The sequence below is a fragment of the Carcharodon carcharias genome (assembly GCF_017639515.1).
Source record: "Carcharodon carcharias isolate sCarCar2 chromosome 38 unlocalized genomic scaffold, sCarCar2.pri SUPER_38_unloc_7, whole genome shotgun sequence".
Classification (NCBI taxonomy): Eukaryota; Metazoa; Chordata; class Chondrichthyes; order Lamniformes; family Lamnidae; genus Carcharodon; species Carcharodon carcharias.
This window is the reverse complement of record NW_024470811.1, coordinates 443,716-463,796: the sequence shown is the minus strand read 5'-3', so window position 1 is coordinate 463,796 and position 20,081 is coordinate 443,716.

Sequence of the window (20,081 nt, the reverse complement as noted above, 5' to 3'; positions counted from 1 at the left end):
AGTGTGGAATTCTCGAGGGTGCTCAATTCCAGTGTGGAATACTCGAGGGTGCTCGATTCCAGTGTGGAATACTCGAGGGTGCTTGATTCCAGTGTGGAATACTCGAGGATGCACTATTCCAGTGTGGAATACTCGAGTGTGCTCTATTCCAGTGTGGAATACTCAAGGGCGCTCTATTCCAGTGTGGAATACTCGAGGATGCTCTATTCCAGTATGGAATACTCGAGGGTGCTCGATTCCAGTGTGGAATATTCGAGGATGCACTATTCCAGTGTGGAATACTCGAGGGTGCTCGATTCCAGTGTGGAATACTCGTGGGTGCTCGATTCCAGTGTGGAATACTCGAGGGTGCTCTATTCCAGTGTGGAATACTTGAGGGTGCTCGATTCCAGTGTGGAATACTCGAGGGTGCTCTATTCCAGTGTGGAATACTCGAGGGTGCTCGATTCCAGTGTGGAATACTCGAGGGTGCTCGATTCCAGTGTGGAATACTCGAGGGTGCTCGATTCCAGTGTGGAATACTCGAGGGTGCTCTATTCCAGTGTGGAATACTTGAGGGTGCTCGATTCCAGTGTGGAATACTCCAGGGTGCCCTATTCCAGTGTGGAATACTCGAGGGTGCTCTATTCCAGTGTGGAATACTCAAGGGTGCTCGATTCCAGTGTGGAATACTCGAGGGTGCTCGATTCCAGCGTGGAATACTCACGGGTACTCTACTCCAGCGTTTAATACTCACGGGTACTCTACTCCAGCATGTAAGACTCACAGGTACTCTACTCCAGCAAGTAATACTCACCGGTGCTCTACTCCAGCGTGTAATACTCACAGGTACTCTACTGCAGCGTTTAATACTCACGGATACTCTACTCCAGCATGTAATACTCGAGGGTACTCTAGCCCAGCGTGTAATACTCGAGGACACTCTAGCCCAGCATGTAATACTCGAGGACACTCTAGCCCAGCGTGTAATACTCGAGGACACTCTAGCCCAGCGTGTACTACTCGAGGACACTCTAGCCCAGCGTGTAATATTCGAGGACACTCTAGCCCAGCGTGTAATACTCGAGGACACTCTGTTCCAGGATGCAGAGCATCTCGGGGGCAGCTCCTCTTCACTTCTGCCCATGGACTGCAATAAGCTGCTGTCTTCCCTCTCAAGCGATAGGTCCTTCTCTCCCCAAAGCCAAACGAACACCCAGTTTTAAAACATTCTTCCGTGCATGGGTTTAATTGTTCCCATCCATAAAAACCCACGTGAGGCCCTTTGTTCCCAGTCCACCTGGACCAAGAGGTGTTGCAGCAACTGCATGACCCTTTCCAGTAAAAGGTTGCATTTCACAGCAATAGCAATCAGAGTCCTGCATTAACACTGTCAGGGACAGTGTCTTTACAAGCAGATCCCTCCACAATGTTCAAGCTCCTTGAAGATGAAGCATTTGGTGTGATTAAAGTGTCCATGAATATAGATTAGAAATAGCTAGGGTTACTGTTGCAGTAACCCAAAAATCTGCCAACCCAAAAATCACCCCCTTATTCCTACTCCCTGTTTTCTACCCTTTAACCAATGTTTACTCAGTGCTAACATATTTACCCCACCCTCCGACAGTCCCAACCTGTGTGGCACCTCACTGAAAATATACCACATCTACTGGGTCGCCCTTCTCTAACCGAACAGTTATATCCTCAGGAATGGATTTGACAATCACAGCTTCCCATTCATAAAAGCATACTCACTCTGTCTCGCACTCTCATGAATTCATCAGGCACAGAGAGAGTGACATTCACTTTCTCACCAAAGAGTGAGACTCACACTCTCTCACCACAGAGCGAGACTCACACTCTCTCACCACAGAGCAAGACTCACACTCTCTCACCATAGAGCGAGACTCACACTCTCTCACCACAGAGCGAGACTCACACTCTCTCACCACAGAGCGAGACTCACACTCTCTCACCACAGAGCGATACTCACACTCTCTCACCATAGAGCGAGACTCACACTCTCTTGCCACAGAGCGAGACTCACACTCTCTCACCACAGAGCGAGACTCACACTCTCTTGCCATAGAGCGAGACTCAGACTCTCTCACCATAGAGCGAGACTCAGTCTCTCGCCATAGAGCGAGACTCACACTCTCTCACCGTAGAGCGAGACTCACACTCTCTCACCATAGAGCGAGACTCACACTCTCTCACCATAGAGCGAGACTCACACTCTCTCACCGTAGAGCGAGACTCACACTCTCTCACCGTAGAGCGAGACTCACACTCTCTCACCGTAAAGTGAGACTCACACTCTATCACCACAGAGCGAGACTCACACTCTCTCACCACAAAGCGAGACTCACTCTTCTCATAATCTGTTCAGACAGAGAGAGAGTGAGACAGAGACAGGTTCCCACGCTGGTAAATCATTTTTGTATGAACTCTTGTCTGTATGTTTCCCACCCTGGGATCTCACTGACATTACCTCTCTCTGTTTCATTGGCAGCCCCTCCCTCATGGTGATGGATGGTCATCGCTCCCATATCTTTGCTCTGAAATTCCACCCGGCTAGATTCAGTGAGCTCATTTCAGGAGGATGGGACGATACTGTCCAGGTACAAAGACTGGAGAATAATTCACACTCTGTGAGGAAATCACACAGCCCGGGGAAATCACACAGCCCGGGGAAATCACACAGCCCGGGGAAATCACACAGCTCGGGGAAATCACACAGCCCGGTGAAATCACACAGCCCGGGGAAATCACACAGCCCGGGGAAATCACACAGCCCGGCCCGGGGAAATCACACAGCCCGGTGAAATCACACAGCCCGGGGAAATCACACAGCCCGGGGAAATCACACAGCCCGGCCCGGGGAAATCACACAGCCCGGTGAAATCACACAGCCCGGCCCGGGGAAATCACACATCCCGGTGAAATCATACAGCCCGGGGAAATCACACAGCCTGGCCCGGGGAAATCACACAGCCCAGGGAAATCACACAGCCCGGGGAAATCACACAGCCCGGGGAAATCACACAGCCCGGCCCGGGGAAATCACACAGCCCGGTGAAATCACACAGCCCGGGGAAATCACAAAGCCCGGGGAAATCACACAGCCCGGCCCGGGGAAATCACACAGCCCGGTGAAATCACACAGCCCGGCCCGGGGAAATCACACATCCCGGTGAAATCATACAGCCCGGGGAAATCACACAGCCCGGCCCGGGGAAATCACACAGCCCGGCCCGGGGAAATCACACAGCCCAGGGAAATCACACAGCCCGGGGAAATCACACAGCCCGGGGAAATCACACAGCCCGGGGAAATCACACAGCCCGGGGAAATCACACAGCCCGGTGAAATCAGACAGCCAGGGGAAATCACACAGCCCGGCCCGGTGAAATCACACAGCCCGGTGAAATCACACAGCCTGGGGAAATCAGACAGCCCGGCCCGGGGAAATCACAAAGCCCGGTGAAATCACACAGCCCGGTGAAATCACACAGCCCGGCCCGGGGAAATCACACAGCCCAGTGAAATCAGACAGCCCGGGGAAATCACACAGCCCGGCCCGGGGAAATCACACAGCCCGGGGAAATCACACAGCCCGGGGAAATCACACAGCCCGGTGAAATCACACAGCCCGGTCCGGGGAAATCACACAGCCCGGGGAAATCACACAGCCCGGGGAAATCATACAGCCCGGGGAAATCACACAGCCCGGTGAAATCACACAGCCAGGGGAAATCACACAGCCCGGTGAAATCACACAGCCTGGGGAAATCAGACAGCCCAGCCCGGGGAAATCACACAGACCGGCCCGGGGAAATCACACAGCCCGGCCCAGGGAAATCACACAGCCCGGGAAAATCACACAGCCCAGGGAAATCACACAGCCCAGGGAAATCACACAGCCCGGAAAAATCACACAGCCCGGTGAAATCACACAGCCAGGGGAAATCACACAGCCCGGCCCGGTGAAATCACACAGCCCGGTGAAATCAAACAGCCTGGGGAAATCAGACAGCCCGACCCGGGGAAATCACACAGACCGGCTCGGGGAAATCACACAGCCCGGCCCAGGGAAATCACACAGCCCGGGAAAATCACACAGCCCAGGGAAATCACACAGCCCGGGGAAATCACACAGCCCGGGGAAATCACACAGCCCGGCGATATCACAAAGCCCGGGGAAATCACACAGCCTGGCCCGGGGAAATAACACAGCCCGGCCCGGGGAAATCACACAGCCCGTTGAAATCACACAGCCCGGCCCGGGGAAATCACACAGCCCGGGGAAATAACACAGCCCGGTGAAATCACACAGCCCGGGGAAATCACACAGCCCGGGGAAATCACACAGCCCGGGGAAATCACACAGCCCGGGGAAATCACACAGCCCGGGGAAATCACACAGCCTGGGGAAATCACACAGCCCGGGGAAATCACACAGCCCGGTGAAATCACACAGCCCGGCCCGGTGAAATCACACAGCCCGGTGAAATAACACAGCCTGGGGAAATCAGACAGCCCGGCCCGGGGAAATCACAAAGCCCGGTGAAATCACACAGCCCGGTGAAATCACACAGCCCGGCCCTGGGAAATCACACAGCCCAGTGAAATCACACAGCCCGGGGAAATCACACAGCCCGGCCCGGGGAAATCACACAGCCCGGTGAAATCACACAGCCCGGGGAAATCACACAGCCCGGTGAAATCACACAGCCCGGTCCGGGGAAATCACACAGCCCGGGGAAATCATACAGCCCGGGGAAATCATACAGCCCGGGGAAATCACACAGCCCGGTGAAATCACACAGCCAGGGGAAATCACACAGCCCGGTGAAATCACACAGCCTGGGGAAATCAGACAGCCCAGCCCGGGGAAATCACACAGCCCGGCCCAGGGAAATCACACAGCCCGGGAAAATCACACATCCCAGGGAAATCACACAGCCCAGGGAAATCACACAGCCCGGAAAAATCACACAGCCCGGTGAAATCACACAGCCAGGGGAAATCACACAGCCCGGCCCGGTGAAATCACACAGCCCGGTGAAATCAAACAGCCTGGGGAAATCAGACAGCCCGACCCGGGGAAATCACACAGACCGGCTCGGGGAAATCACACAGCCCGGCCCAGGGAAATCACACAGCCCGGGAAAATCACACAGCCCAGGGAAATCACACAGCCCGGGGAAATCACACAGCCCGGGGAAATCACACAGCCCGGCGATATCACACAGCCCGGGGAAATCACACAGCCTGGCCCGGGGAAATCACACAGCCCGGCCCGGGAAAATCACACAGCCCGTTGAAATCACACAGCCCGGCCCGGGGAAATCACACAGCCCGGGGAAATCACACAGCCCGGGGAAATAACACAGCCCGGTGAAATCACACAGCCCGGGGAAATCACGCAGCCTGGGGAAATCACACAGCCCGGCCCGGGGAAATCACACAGCCCGGGGAAATCACACAGCCCGGGGAAATCACACAGCCCGGCGAAATCACACAGCCCGGCCCGGAGAAATCACACAGCCCGGTGAAATCAGACAGCCCGGCCCCGGGAAATCACACAGCCCGGTGAAATCACACAGCCCGGCCCGGGGAAATCACAGAGCCCGGGGAAATCACACAGCCCGGTGAAATCACACAGCCAGGGGAAATCACACAACCCGGCACAGGTAAATCACACAGCCCGTCCCGGGGAAATCACACAGCCCGGGGAAATCACACAGCCCGGGGAAATCACACAGGCCGGGGAAATCACACAGCTCGGGGAAATCACAGAGCCTGGGGAAATCACACAGCCCGGGGAAATCACAGAGCCTGGGGAAATCACACAGCCCGGGGAAATCACACAGCCTGGGAAAATAACACAGCCCGGTGAAATCACACAGCCCGGCACGGGGAAATCACACAGCCCGGCACGGGGAAATCACACAGCCCGGCCCCGGGAAATCACACAGCCCGGTGAAATCACACAGCCCGGGGAAATCACACAGCCCGGGGAAATCACGCAGCCCGGGGAAATCACACAGCCCGGCCCGGGGAAATCACACAGCCCGGCCCGGGGAAATCAGACAGCCCGGTGAAATCACACAGCCCGACCCGGGGAAATCACACAGCACAGGGAAATCACACAGCCCGGCCCGGTGAAATCACACAGCCCGGGGAAATCACAAAGCCCGGCCCGGAGAAATCACAAAGCCCGGTGAAATCACACAGCCCGGCCCAGGGAAATCACACAGCCCAGTGAAATCACACAGCCCAGCCCGGGGAAATCACACAGCCAGGGGAAATCACACAGCCCGGCCCGGTGAAATCACACAGCCCGGCACGGGGAAATCACAGAGCCCGGGGAAATCACAGAGCCCCGTGAAATCACACAGCCCGGTGAAATCAGACAGCCCGGCCCGGGGAAATAACACAGCCCGGTGAAATCACACAGCCCGGGGAAATCACACAGCCTGGGGAAATCACACAGTCCGGCGAAATCACACAGCCCGGGGAAATCACACAGCTTGGCCCGGGGAAATCACACAGCCCGGCCCGGGGAAATCACACAGCCCGGGGAAATCACACAGCCCGGGGAAATCACACAGCCCGGCGAAATCACACAGCCCGGCCCGGAGAAATCACACAGCCCGGTGAAATCAGACAGCCCGGCCCCGGGAAATCACACAGCCCGGTGAAATCACACAGCCCGGCCCGGGGAAATCACAGAGCCCGGGGAAATCACACAGCCCGGTGAAATCACACAGCCAGGGGAAATCACACAACCCGGCACAGGTAAATCACACAGCCCGTCCCGGGGAAATCACACAGCCCGGGGAAATCACACAGCCCGGGGAAATCACACAGGCCGGGGAAATCACACAGCTCGGGGAAATCACAGAGCCTGGGGAAATCACACAGCCCGGGGAAATCACAGAGCCTGGGGAAATCACACAGCCCGGGGAAATCACACAGCCTGGGAAAATAACACAGCCCGGTGAAATCACACAGCCCGGCACGGGGAAATCACACAGCCCGGCACGGGGAAATCACACAGCCCGGCCCCGGGAAATCACACAGCCCGGTGAAATCACACAGCCCGGGGAAATCACACAGCCCGGGGAAATCACGCAGCCCGGGGAAATCACACAGCCTGGCCCGGGGAAATCACACAGCCCGGCCCGGGGAAATCGCACAGCCCGGTGAAATCACACAGCCCGACCCGGGGAAATCACACAGCACAGGGAAATCACACAGCCCGGCCCGGTGAAATCACACAGCCCGGGGAAATCACAAAGCCCGGCCCGGAGAAATCACAAAGCCCGGTGAAATCACACAGCCCGGCCCAGGGAAATCACACAGCCCAGTGAAATCACACAGCCCAGCCCGGGGAAATCACACAGCCAGGGGAAATCACACAGCCCGGCCCGGTGAAATCACACAGCCCGGCACGGGGAAATCACAGAGCCCGGGGAAATCACAGAGCCCCGTGAAATCACACAGCCAGGGGAAATCACACAACCCGGCGCAGGGAAATCACACAGCCCGGCCCGGGGGAATCACACAGCCCGGGGAAATCACACAGCCCTAGGAAATCACACAACCCAGGGAAATCACACAGCCCAGGGAAATCATACAGCCTGGGGAAATCACACAGCTCGGGGAAATCACAGAGCCTGGGGAAATCACACAGCCCGGGGAAATCACACAGGCCGGTGAAATCACACAGCCCGGCCCGGGGAAATCACACAGCCCGGCCCGGGGAAATCACACAGCCCGGCCCCGGGAAATCACACAGCCTGGTGAAATCACACAGCCCGGTGAAATCACACAGCCCGGGGAAATCACACAGCCCGGGGAAATCACACAGCCCGGTGAAATCACACAGCCCGGGGAAATCACACAGCCCAGCCCAGGGAAATCACACAGCCCGGGGAAATCACACAGCCCGGGGAAATCACACAGCCCGGTGAAATCACACAGCCCGGGGAAATCACACAGCCCGGTGAAATCACAAAACCCGGGGAAATCACACAGCCAGGGGAAATCACACAGCCCGGCCCGGGGAAATCACGCAGCCCGATGAAATCACACAGCCCAGCCCGGGGAAATCACACAGCCCGGCCCGGGGAAATCACACAGCCCGGGGAAATCACACAGCCCAGCCCGGTGAAATCACACAGCCCGGCCCGGAGAAATCACACAGCCCGGCCCGGAGAAATCACACAGCCCGGTGAAATCAGACAGCCCGGCCCGGGAAAATCACACAGCCCGGTGAAATCACACAGCCCGGCCCGGGGAAATCACACATCCAGGGGAAATCACACAGTCCGGTGAAATCACACAGCCCGGCATGGGGAAATCACAGAGTCTGGGGAAATCACAGAGCCCGGGGAAATCACACAGCCAGGGGAAATCACACAACCCGGCCCAGGGAAATCACACAACCCGGCCCAGGGAAATCACACAGCCCGGCCTTGGGAAATCACACAGCCTGGGGAAATCACACAGCCCGGGGAAATCACAGATCCTGGGGAAATCACAGAGCCTGGGGAAATCACACAGCCCGGGGAAATCACAGAGCCTGGGGAAATCACACAGCCCAGAGAAATCACACAGCCCGGGGAAATCACACAGCCCGGTGAAATCACACAGCCCGGCCCGGGGAAATCACACAGACCGGCACGGGGAAATCACACAGCCCGGCCCCGGGAAATCACACAGCCCAGTGAAATCAAACAGCCCGGGGAAATCACACAGCCCGGTGAAATCAGACAGCCCGGCCCCGGGAAATAACACAGCCCGGTGAAATCACACAGCCCGGGGAAATCACACAGCCTGGGGAAATCACACATTCCGGCGAAATCACACAGCCCGGGGAAATCACACAGCCCGGTGAAATCACACAGCCCGGCCCGGGGAAATCACACAGCCCGGCACGGGGAAATCACACAGCCCGGCCCCGGGAAATCACACAGCCCAGTGAAATCAAACAGCCCGGGGAAATCACACAGCCCGGTGAAATCAGACAGCCCGGCCCGGGGAAATAACACAGCCCGGTGAAATCACACAGCCCGGGGAAATCACACAGCCTGGGGAAATCACACAGTCCGGCGAAATCACACAGCCCGGGGAAATCACACAGCCCGGCCCGGGGAAATCACACAGCCCGGCCCGGGGAAATCACACAGCCCAGGGAAATCACACAGCCCGGCCCGGGGAAATCACACAGCCCGGGGAAATCACACAGCCCGGCCCGGAGAAATCACAAAACCCGGTGAAATCACACAGCCCGGCCCGGGGAAATCACACAGCCCAGTGAAATCACACAGCCCAGCCCGGGGAAATCACACAGCCCGGGGAAATCACACAGCCCGGCCCGGAGAAATCACAAAGCCCGGTGAAATCACACAGTCCAGTCCGGGGAAATCACAGAGCCCGGGGAAATCACCCAGCCCCGTGAAATAACACAGCCAGGGGAAATCACACAACCCGGCGCAGGGAAATCACACAGCCCGGCCCGGGGAAATCACACAGCCCGGGGAAATCACACAGCCCGGTGAAATCACACAGCCCGGCCCGGGGAAATCACACAGCCCGGCCCAGGGAAATCACACAGCCCGGCCCAGGGAAATCACACAGCCCGGTGAAATCACACAGCCCTGTGAAATCACACAGCCCGGGGAAATCACACAGCCAGGGGAAATCACACAGCCCGGTGAAATCACACAGCCCGGGGAAATCACACAGCCCAGCCCAGGGAAATCACACAGCCGGGGAAATCACACAGCCCGGGGAAATCACACAGCCCGGTGAAATCACACAGCCTGGGGAAATCACACAGCCCGGTGAAATCACACAGCCCAGGGAAATCACACAGCCCGGGGAAATCACACAGCCCGGCCCGGGGAAATCACGCAGCCCGGTGAAATCACACAGCCCAGCCCGTGGCAATCATACAGCCCGGGGAAATCACACAGCCCGGGGAGATCACACAGCCTGGCCCGGGGAAATCACACAGCCTGGGGAAATCACACAGCCCGGGGAAATCACACTGCCCGGTGAAATCACACAGCCCGGTGAAATCACACAGCCCGGTGAAATCACACAGCCCGGCCCGGTGAAATCACACAGCCAGGGGAAATCACACAGCCTGGCCCGAGGAAATCACACAGCCCGGGGAAATCACACAGCCCGGCCCGGGGAAATCACACAGCCCGGAGAAATCACACAGCCCGGCCCGGGGATATCACACAGCCTGGCCCGGGGAAATCACACAGCCCGGGGAAATCACACAGCTAGGGGAAATCACACAGCCCAGGTAAATCACACAGCCCGGGGAAATCACACAGCCCGGGGAAATCACACAGCCCGGGGAAATCACACAGCCCGGGGAAATCACACAGCTTGGGGAAATCACAGAGCCTGGGGAAATCACACAGCCCGGGGAAATCACACAGCCCGGTGAAATCACACAGCCCGGCCCGGGGAAATCACACAGCCCGGCACGGGGAAATCACACAGCCCGGCCCCGGGAAATCACACAGCCCAGTGAAATCAAACAGCCCGGGGAAATCACACAGCCCGGTGAAATCAGACAGCCCGGCCCGGGGAAATAACACAGCCCGGTGAAATCACACAGCCCGGGGAAATCACACAGCCTGGGGAAATCACACAGTCCGGCGAAATCACACAGCCCGGGGAAATCACACAGCCCGGCCCGGGGAAATCACACAGCCCGGCCCGGGGAAATCACACAGCCCAGGGAAATCACACAGCCCGGCCCGGGGAAATCACACAGCCCGGGGAAATCACACAGCCCGGCCCGGAGAAATCACAAAACCCGGTGAAATCACACAGCCCGGCCCGGGGAAATCACACAGCCCAGTGAAATCACACAGCCCAGCCCGGGGAAATCACACAGCCCGGGGAAATCACACAGCCCGGCCCGGAGAAATCACAAAGCCCGGTGAAATCACACAGTCCAGTCCGGGGAAATCACAGAGCCCGGGGAAATCACCCAGCCCCGTGAAATAACACAGCCAGGGGAAATCACACAACCCGGCGCAGGGAAATCACACAGCCCGGCCCGGGGAAATCACACAGCCCGGGGAAATCACACAGCCCGGTGAAATCACACAGCCCGGCCCGGGGAAATCACACAGCCCGGCCCAGGGAAATCACACAGCCCGGCCCAGGGAAATCACACAGCCCGGTGAAATCACACAGCCCTGTGAAATCACACAGCCCGGGGAAATCACACAGCCAGGGGAAATCACACAGCCCGGTGAAATCACACAGCCCGGGGAAATCACACAGCCCAGCCCAGGGAAATCACACAGCCGGGGAAATCACACAGCCCGGGGAAATCACACAGCCCGGTGAAATCACACAGCCTGGGGAAATCACACAGCCCGGTGAAATCACACAGCCCAGGGAAATCACACAGCCCGGGGAAATCACACAGCCCGGCCCGGGGAAATCACGCAGCCCGGTGAAATCACACAGCCCAGCCCGTGGCAATCATACAGCCCGGGGAAATCACACAGCCCGGGGAGATCACACAGCCTGGCCCGGGGAAATCACACAGCCTGGGGAAATCACACAGCCCGGGGAAATCACACTGCCCGGTGAAATCACACAGCCCGGTGAAATCACACAGCCCGGTGAAATCACACAGCCCGGCCCGGTGAAATCACACAGCCAGGGGAAATCACACAGCCTGGCCCGAGGAAATCACACAGCCCGGGGAAATCACACAGCCCGGCCCGGGGAAATCACACAGCCCGGAGAAATCACACAGCCCGGCCCGGGGATATCACACAGCCTGGCCCGGGGAAATCACACAGCCCGGGGAAATCACACAGCTAGGGGAAATCACACAGCCCAGGTAAATCACACAGCCCGGGGAAATCACACAGCCCGGGGAAATCACACAGCCCGGGGAAATCACACAGCCCGGGGAAATCACACAGCTTGGGGAAATCACAGAGCCTGGGGAAATCACACAGCCCGGGGAAATCACAGAGCCTTGGGAAATCACACAGCCCGGGGAAATCACACAGCCCGGGAAAATAACACAGCCCGCTGAAATCACACAGCCCGGCCCGGGGAAATCACACAGCCCGGCACGGGGAAATCACACAGCCCGGGGAAATCACAAAGCCCGGCCCGGAGAAATCACAAAGCCCGGTGAAATCACACAGCCCGGCCCAGGGAAATCACACAGCCCAGTGAAATCACACAGCCCAGCCCGGGGAAATCACACAGCCAGGGGAAATCACACAGCCCGGCCCGGTGAAATCACACAGCCCGGCACGGGGAAATCACAGAGCCCGGGGAAATCACAGAGCCCCGTGAACTCACACAGCCAGGGGAAATCACACAACCCGGCGCAGGGAAATCACACAGCCCGGCCCGGGGGAATCACACAGCCCGGGGAAATCACACAGCCCTAGGAAATCACACAACCCAGGGAAATCACACAGCCCAGGGAAATCATACAGCCTGGGGAAATCACACAGCTCGGGGAAATCACAGAGCCTGGGGAAATCACACAGCCCGGGGAAATCACACAGGCCGGTGAAATCACACAGCCCGGCCCGGGGAAATCACACAGCCCGGCCCGGGGAAATCACACAGCCCGGCCCCGGGAAATCACACAGCCTGGTGAAATCACACAGCCCGGTGAAATCACACAGCCCGGGGAAATCACACAGCCCGGGGAAATCACACAGCCCGGTGAAATCACACAGCCCGGGGAAATCACACAGCCCAGCCCAGGGAAATCACACAGCCCGGGGAAATCACACAGCCCGGGGAAATCACACAGCCCGGTGAAATCACACAGTCCGGTGAAATCACACAGCCCGGCATGGGGAAATCACAGAGTCTGGGGAAATCACAGAGCCCGGGGAAATCACACAGCCAGGGGAAATCACACAACCCGGCCCAGGGAAATCACACAACCCGGCCCAGGGAAATCACACAGCCCGGCCTGGGGAAATCACACAGCCTGGGGAAATCACACAGCCCGGGGAAATCACAGATCCTGGGGAAATCACAGAGCCTGGGGAAATCACACAGCCCGGGGAAATCACAGAGCCTGGGGAAATCACACAGCCCAGAGAAATCACACAGCCCGGGGAAATCACACAGCCCGGTGAAATCACACAGCCCGGCCCGGGGAAATCACACAGACCGGCACGGGGAAATCACACAGCCCGGCCCCGGGAAATCACACAGCCCAGTGAAATCAAACAGCCCGGGGAAATCACACAGCCCGGTGAAATCAGACAGCCCGGCCCCGGGAAATAACACAGCCCGGTGAAATCACACAGCCCGGGGAAATCACACAGCCTGGGGAAATCACACATTCCGGCGAAATCACACAGCCCGGGGAAATCACACAGCCCGGTGAAATCACACAGCCCGGCCCGGGGAAATCACACAGCCCGGCACGGGGAAATCACACAGCCCGGCCCCGGGAAATCACACAGCCCAGTGAAATCAAACAGCCCGGGGAAATCACACAGCCCGGTGAAATCAGACAGCCCGGCCCGGGGAAATAACACAGCCCGGTGAAATCACACAGCCCGGGGAAATCACACAGCCTGGGGAAATCACACAGTCCGGCGAAATCACACAGCCCGGGGAAATCACACAGCCCGGCCCGGGGAAATCACACAGCCCGGCCCGGGGAAATCACACAGCCCAGGGAAATCACACAGCCCGGCCCGGGGAAATCACACAGCCCGGGGAAATCACACAGCCCGGCCCGGAGAACTCACAAAACCCGGTGAAATCACACAGCCCGGCCCGGGGAAATCACACAGCCCAGTGAAATCACACAGCCCAGCCCGGGGAAATCACACAGCCCGGGGAAATCACACAGCCCGGCCCGGAGAAATCACAAAGCCCGGTGAAATCACACAGTCCAGTCCGGGGAAATCACAGAGCCCGGGGAAATCACCCAGCCCCGTGAAATAACACAGCCAGGGGAAATCACACAACCCGGCGCAGGGAAATCACACAGCCCGGCCCGGGGAAATCACACAGCCCGGGGAAATCACACAGCCCGGTGAAATCACACAGCCTGGCCCGGGGAAATCACACAGCCCGGCCCAGGGAAATCACACAGCCCGGCCCAGGGAAATCACACAGCCCGGTGAAATCACACAGCCCTGTGAAATCACACAGCCCGGGGAAATCACACAGCCAGGGGAAATCACACAGCCCGGTGAAATCACACAGCCCGGGGAAATCACACAGCCCAGCCCAGGGAAATCACACAGCCGGGGAAATCACACAGCCCGGGGAAATCACACAGCCCGGTGAAATCACACAGCCTGGGGAAATCACACAGCCCGGTGAAATCACACAGCCCAGGGAAATCACACAGCCCGGGGAAATCACACAGCCCGGCCCGGGGAAATCACGCAGCCCGGTGAAATCACACAGCCCAGCCCGTGGCAATCATACAGCCCGGGGAAATCACACAGCCCGGGGAGATCACACAGCCTGGCCCGGGGAAATCACACAGCCTGGGGAAATCACACAGCCCGGGGAAATCACACTGCCCGGTGAAATCACACAGCCCGGTGAAATCACACAGCCCGGTGAAATCACACAGCCCGGCCCGGTGAAATCACACAGCCAGGGGAAATCACACAGCCTGGCCCGAGGAAATCACACAGCCCGGGGAAATCACACAGCCCGGCCCGGGGAAATCACACAGCCCGGAGAAATCACACAGCCCGGCCCGGGGATATCACACAGCCTGGCCCGGGGAAATCACACAGCCCGGGGAAATCACACAGCTAGGGGAAATCACACAGCCCAGGTAAATCACACAGCCCGGGGAAATCACACAGCCCGGGGAAATCACACAGCCCGGGGAAATCACACAGCCCGGGGAAATCACACAGCTTGGGGAAATCACAGAGCCTGGGGAAATCACACAGCCCGGGGAAATCACAGAGCCTTGGGAAATCACACAGCCCGGGGAAATCACACAGCCCGGGAAAATAACACAGCCCGCTGAAATCACACAGCCCGGCCCGGGGAAATCACACAGCCCGGCACGGGGAAATCACACAGCCCGGGGAAATCACAAAGCCCGGCCCGGAGAAATCACAAAGCCCGGTGAAATCACACAGCCCGGCCCAGGGAAATCACACAGCCCAGTGAAATCACACAGCCCAGCCCGGGGAAATCACACAGCCAGGGGAAATCACACAGCCCGGCCCGGTGAAATCACACAGCCCGGCACGGGGAAATCACAGAGCCCGGGGAAATCACAGAGCCCCGTGAACTCACACAGCCAGGGGAAATCACACAACCCGGCGCAGGGAAATCACACAGCCCGGCCCGGGGGAATCACACAGCCCGGGGAAATCACACAGCCCTAGGAAATCACACAACCCAGGGAAATCACACAGCCCAGGGAAATCATACAGCCTGGGGAAATCACACAGCTCGGGGAAATCACAGAGCCTGGGGAAATCACACAGCCCGGGGAAATCACACAGACCGGTGAAATCACACAGCCCGGCCCGGGGAAATCACACAGCCCGGCCCGGGGAAATCACACAGCCCGGCCCCGGGAAATCACACAGCCTGGTGAAATCACACAGCCCGGTGAAATCACACAGCCCGGGGAAATCACACAGCCCGGGGAAATCACACAGCCCGGTGAAATCACACAGCCCGGGGAAATCACACAGCCCAGCCCAGGGAAATCACACAGCCCGGGGAAATCACACAGCCCGGGGAAATCACACAGCCCGGTGAAATCACACAGTCCGGTGAAATCACACAGCCCGGCATGGGGAAATCACAGAGTCTGGGGAAATCACAGAGCCCGGGGAAATCACACAGCCAGGGGAAATCACACAACCCGGCCCAGGGAAATCACACAACCCGGCCCAGGGAAATCACACAGCCCGGCCTGGGGAAATCACACAGCCTGGGGAAATCACACAGCCCGGGGAAATCACAGATCCTGGGGAAATCACAGAGCCTGGGGAAATCACACAGCCCGGGGAAATCACAGAGCCTGGGGAAATCACACAGCCCAGAGAAATCACACAGCCCGGGGAAATCACACAGCCCGGTGAAATCACACAGCCCGGCCCGGGGAAATCACACAGACCGGCACGGGGAAATCACACAGCCCGGCCCCGGGAAATCACACAGCCCAGTGAAATCAAACAGCCCGGGGAAATCACACAGCCCGGTGAAATCAGACAGCCCGGCCCCGGGAAATAACACAGCCCGGTGAAATCACACAGCCCGGGGAAATCACACAGCCTGGGGAAATCACACATTCCGGCGAAATCACACAGCCCGGGGAAATCACACAGCCCGGTGAAATCACACAGCCCGGCCCGGGGAAATCACACAGCCCGGCACGGGGAAATCACACAGCCCGGCCCCGGGAAATCACACAGCCCAGTGAAATCAAACAGCCCGGGGAAATCACACAGCCCGGTGAAATCAGACAGCCCGGCCCGGGGAAATAACACAGCCCGGTGAAATCACACAGCCCGGGGAAATCACACAGCCTGGGGAAATCACACAGTCCGGCGAAATCACACAGCCCGGGGAAATCACACAGCCCGGCCCGGGGAAATCACACAGCCCGGCCCGGGGAAATCACACAGCCCAGGGAAATCACACAGCCCGGCCCGGGGAAATCACACAGCCCGGGGAAATCACACAGCCCGGCCCGGAGAAATCACAAAACCCGGTGAAATCACACAGCCCGGCCCGGGGAAATCACACAGCCCAGTGAAATCACACAGCCCAGCCCGGGGAAATCACACAGCTCGGGGAAATCACACAGCCCGGCCCGGAGAAATCACAAAGCCCGGTGAAATCACACAGTCCAGTCCGGGGAAATCACAGAGCCCGGGGAAATCACCCAGCCCCGTGAAATAACACAGCCAGGGGAAATCACACAACCCGGCGCAGGGAAATCACACAGCCCGGCCCGGGGAAATCACACAGCCCGGGGAAATCACACAGCCCGGTGAAATCACACAGCCCGGCCCGGGGAAATCACACAGCCCGGCCCAGGGAAATCACACAGCCCGGCCCAGGGAAATCACACAGCCCGGTGAAATCACACAGCCCTGTGAAATCACACAGCCCGGGGAAATCACACAGCCAGGGGAAATCACACAGCCCGGTGAAATCACACAGCCCGGGGAAATCACACAGCCCAGCCCAGGGAAATCACACAGCCGGGGAAATCACACAGCCCGGGGAAATCACACAGCCCGGTGAAATCACACAGCCTGGGGAAATCACACAGCCCGGTGAAATCACACAGCCCAGGGAAATCACACAGCCCGGGGAAATCACACAGCCCGGCCCGGGGAAATCACGCAGCCCGGTGAAATCACACAGCCCAGCCCGTGGCAATCATACAGCCCGGGGAAATCACACAGCCCGGGGAGATCACACAGCCTGGCCCGGGGAAATCACACAGCCTGGGGAAATCACACAGCCCGGGGAAATCACACTGCCCGGTGAAATCACACAGCCCGGTGAAATCACACAGCCCGGTGAAATCACACAGCCCGGCCCGGTGAAATCACACAGCCAGGGGAAATCACACAGCCTGGCCCGAGGAAATCACACAGCCCGGGGAAATCACACAGCCCGGCCCGGGGAAATCACACAGCCCGGAGAAATCACACAGCCCGGCCCGGGGATATCACACAGCCTGGCCCGGGGAAATCACACAGCCCGGGGAAATCACACAGCTAGGGGAAATCACACAGCCCAGGTAAATCACACAGCCCGGGGAAATCACACAGCCCGGGGAAATCACACAGCCCGGGGAAATCACACAGCCCGGGGAAATCACACAGCTTGGGGAAATCACAGAGCCTGGGGAAATCACACAGCCCGGGGAAATCACAGAGCCTTGGGAAATCACACAGCCCGGGGAAATCACACAGCCCGGGAAAATAACACAGCCCGCTGAAATCACACAGCCCGGCCCGGGGAAATCACACAGCCCGGCACGGGGAAATCACACAGCCCGGGGAAATCACAAAGCCCGGCCCGGAGAAATCACAAAGCCCGGTGAAATCACACAGCCCGGCCCAGGGAAATCACACAGCCCAGTGAAATCACACAGCCCAGCCCGGGGAAATCACACAGCCAGGGGAAATCACACAGCCCGGCCCGGTGAAATCACACAGCCCGGCACGGGGAAATCACAGAGCCCGGGGAAATCACAGAGCCCCGTGAACTCACACAGCCAGGGGAAATCACACAACCCGGCGCAGGGAAATCACACAGCCCGGCCCGGGGGAATCACACAGCCCGGGGAAATCACACAGCCCTAGGAAATCACACAACCCAGGGAAATCACACAGCCCAGGGAAATCATACAGCCTGGGGAAATCACACAGCTCGGGGAAATCACAGAGCCTGGGGAAATCACACAGCCCGGGGAAATCACACAGGCCGGTGAAATCACACAGCCCGGCCCGGGGAAATCACACAGCCCGGCCCGGGGAAATCACACAGCCCGGCCCCGGGAAATCACACAGCCTGGTGAAATCACACAGCCCGGTGAAATCACACAGCCCGGGGAAATCACACAGCCCGGGGAAATCACACAGCCCGGTGAAATCACACAGCCCGGGGAAATCACACAGCCCAGCCCAGGGAAATCACACAGCCCGGGGAAATCACACAGCCCGGGGAAATCACACAGCCCGGTGAAATCACACAGTCCGGTGAAATCACACAGCCCGGCATGGGGAAATCACAGAGTCTGGGGAAATCACAGAGCCCGGGGAAATCACACAGCCAGGGGAAATCACACAACCCGGCCCAGGGAAATCACACAACCCGGCCCAGGGAAATCACACAGCCCGGCCTGGGGAAATCACACAGCCTGGGGAAATCACACAGCCCGGGGAAATCACAGATCCTGGGGAAATCACAGAGCCTGGGGAAATCACACAGCCCGGGGAAATCACAGAGCCTGGGGAAATCACACAGCCCAGAGAAATCACACAGCCCGGGGAAATCACACAGCCCGGTGAAATCACACAGCCCGGCCCGGGGAAATCACACAGACCGGCACGGGGAAATCACACAGCCCGGCCCCGGGAAATCACACAGCCCAGTGAAATCAAACAGCCCGGGGAAATCACACAGCCCGGTGAAATCAGACAGCCCGGCCCCGGGAAATAACACAGCCCGGTGAAATCACACAGCCCGGGGAAATCACACAGCCTGGGGAAATCACACATTCCGGCGAAATCACACAGCCCGGGGAAATCACACAGCCCGGTGAAATCACACAGCCCGGCCCGGGGAAATCACACAGCCCGGCACGGGGAAATCACACAGCCCGGCCCCGGGAAATCACACAGCCCAGTGAAATCAAACAGCCCGGGGAAATCACACAGCCCGGTGAAATCAGACAGCCCGGCCCGGGGAAATAACACAGCCCGGTGAAATCACACAGCCCGGGGAAATCACACAGCCTGGGGAAATCACACAGTCCGGCGAAATCACACAGCCCGGGGAAATCACACAGCCCGGCCCGGGGAAATCACACAGCCCGGCCCGGGGAAATCACACAGCCCGGTGAAATCACACAGCCCGACCCGGGGAAATCACACAGCCCGGGGAAATCACACAGCCCGGCCCGGGGAAATCACACAGCCCGGGGAAATCACACAGCCCGGCCCGGAGAAATCACAAAACCCGGTGAAATCACACAGCCCGGCCCGGGGAAATCACACAGCCCAGTGAAATCACACAGCCCAGCCCGGGGAAATCACACAGCCCGGGGAAATCACACAGCCCGGCCCGGAGAAATCACAAAGCCCGGTGAAATCACACAGTCCAGTCCGGGGAAATCACAGAGCCCGGGGAAATCACCCAGCCCCGTGAAATAACACAGCCAGGGGAAATCACACAACCCGGCGCAGGGAAATCACACAGCCCGGCCCGGGGAAATCACACAGCCCGGGGAAATCACACAGCCCGGTGAAATCACACAGCCCGGCCCGGGGAAATCACACAGCCCGGCCCAGGGAAATCACACAGCCCGGCCC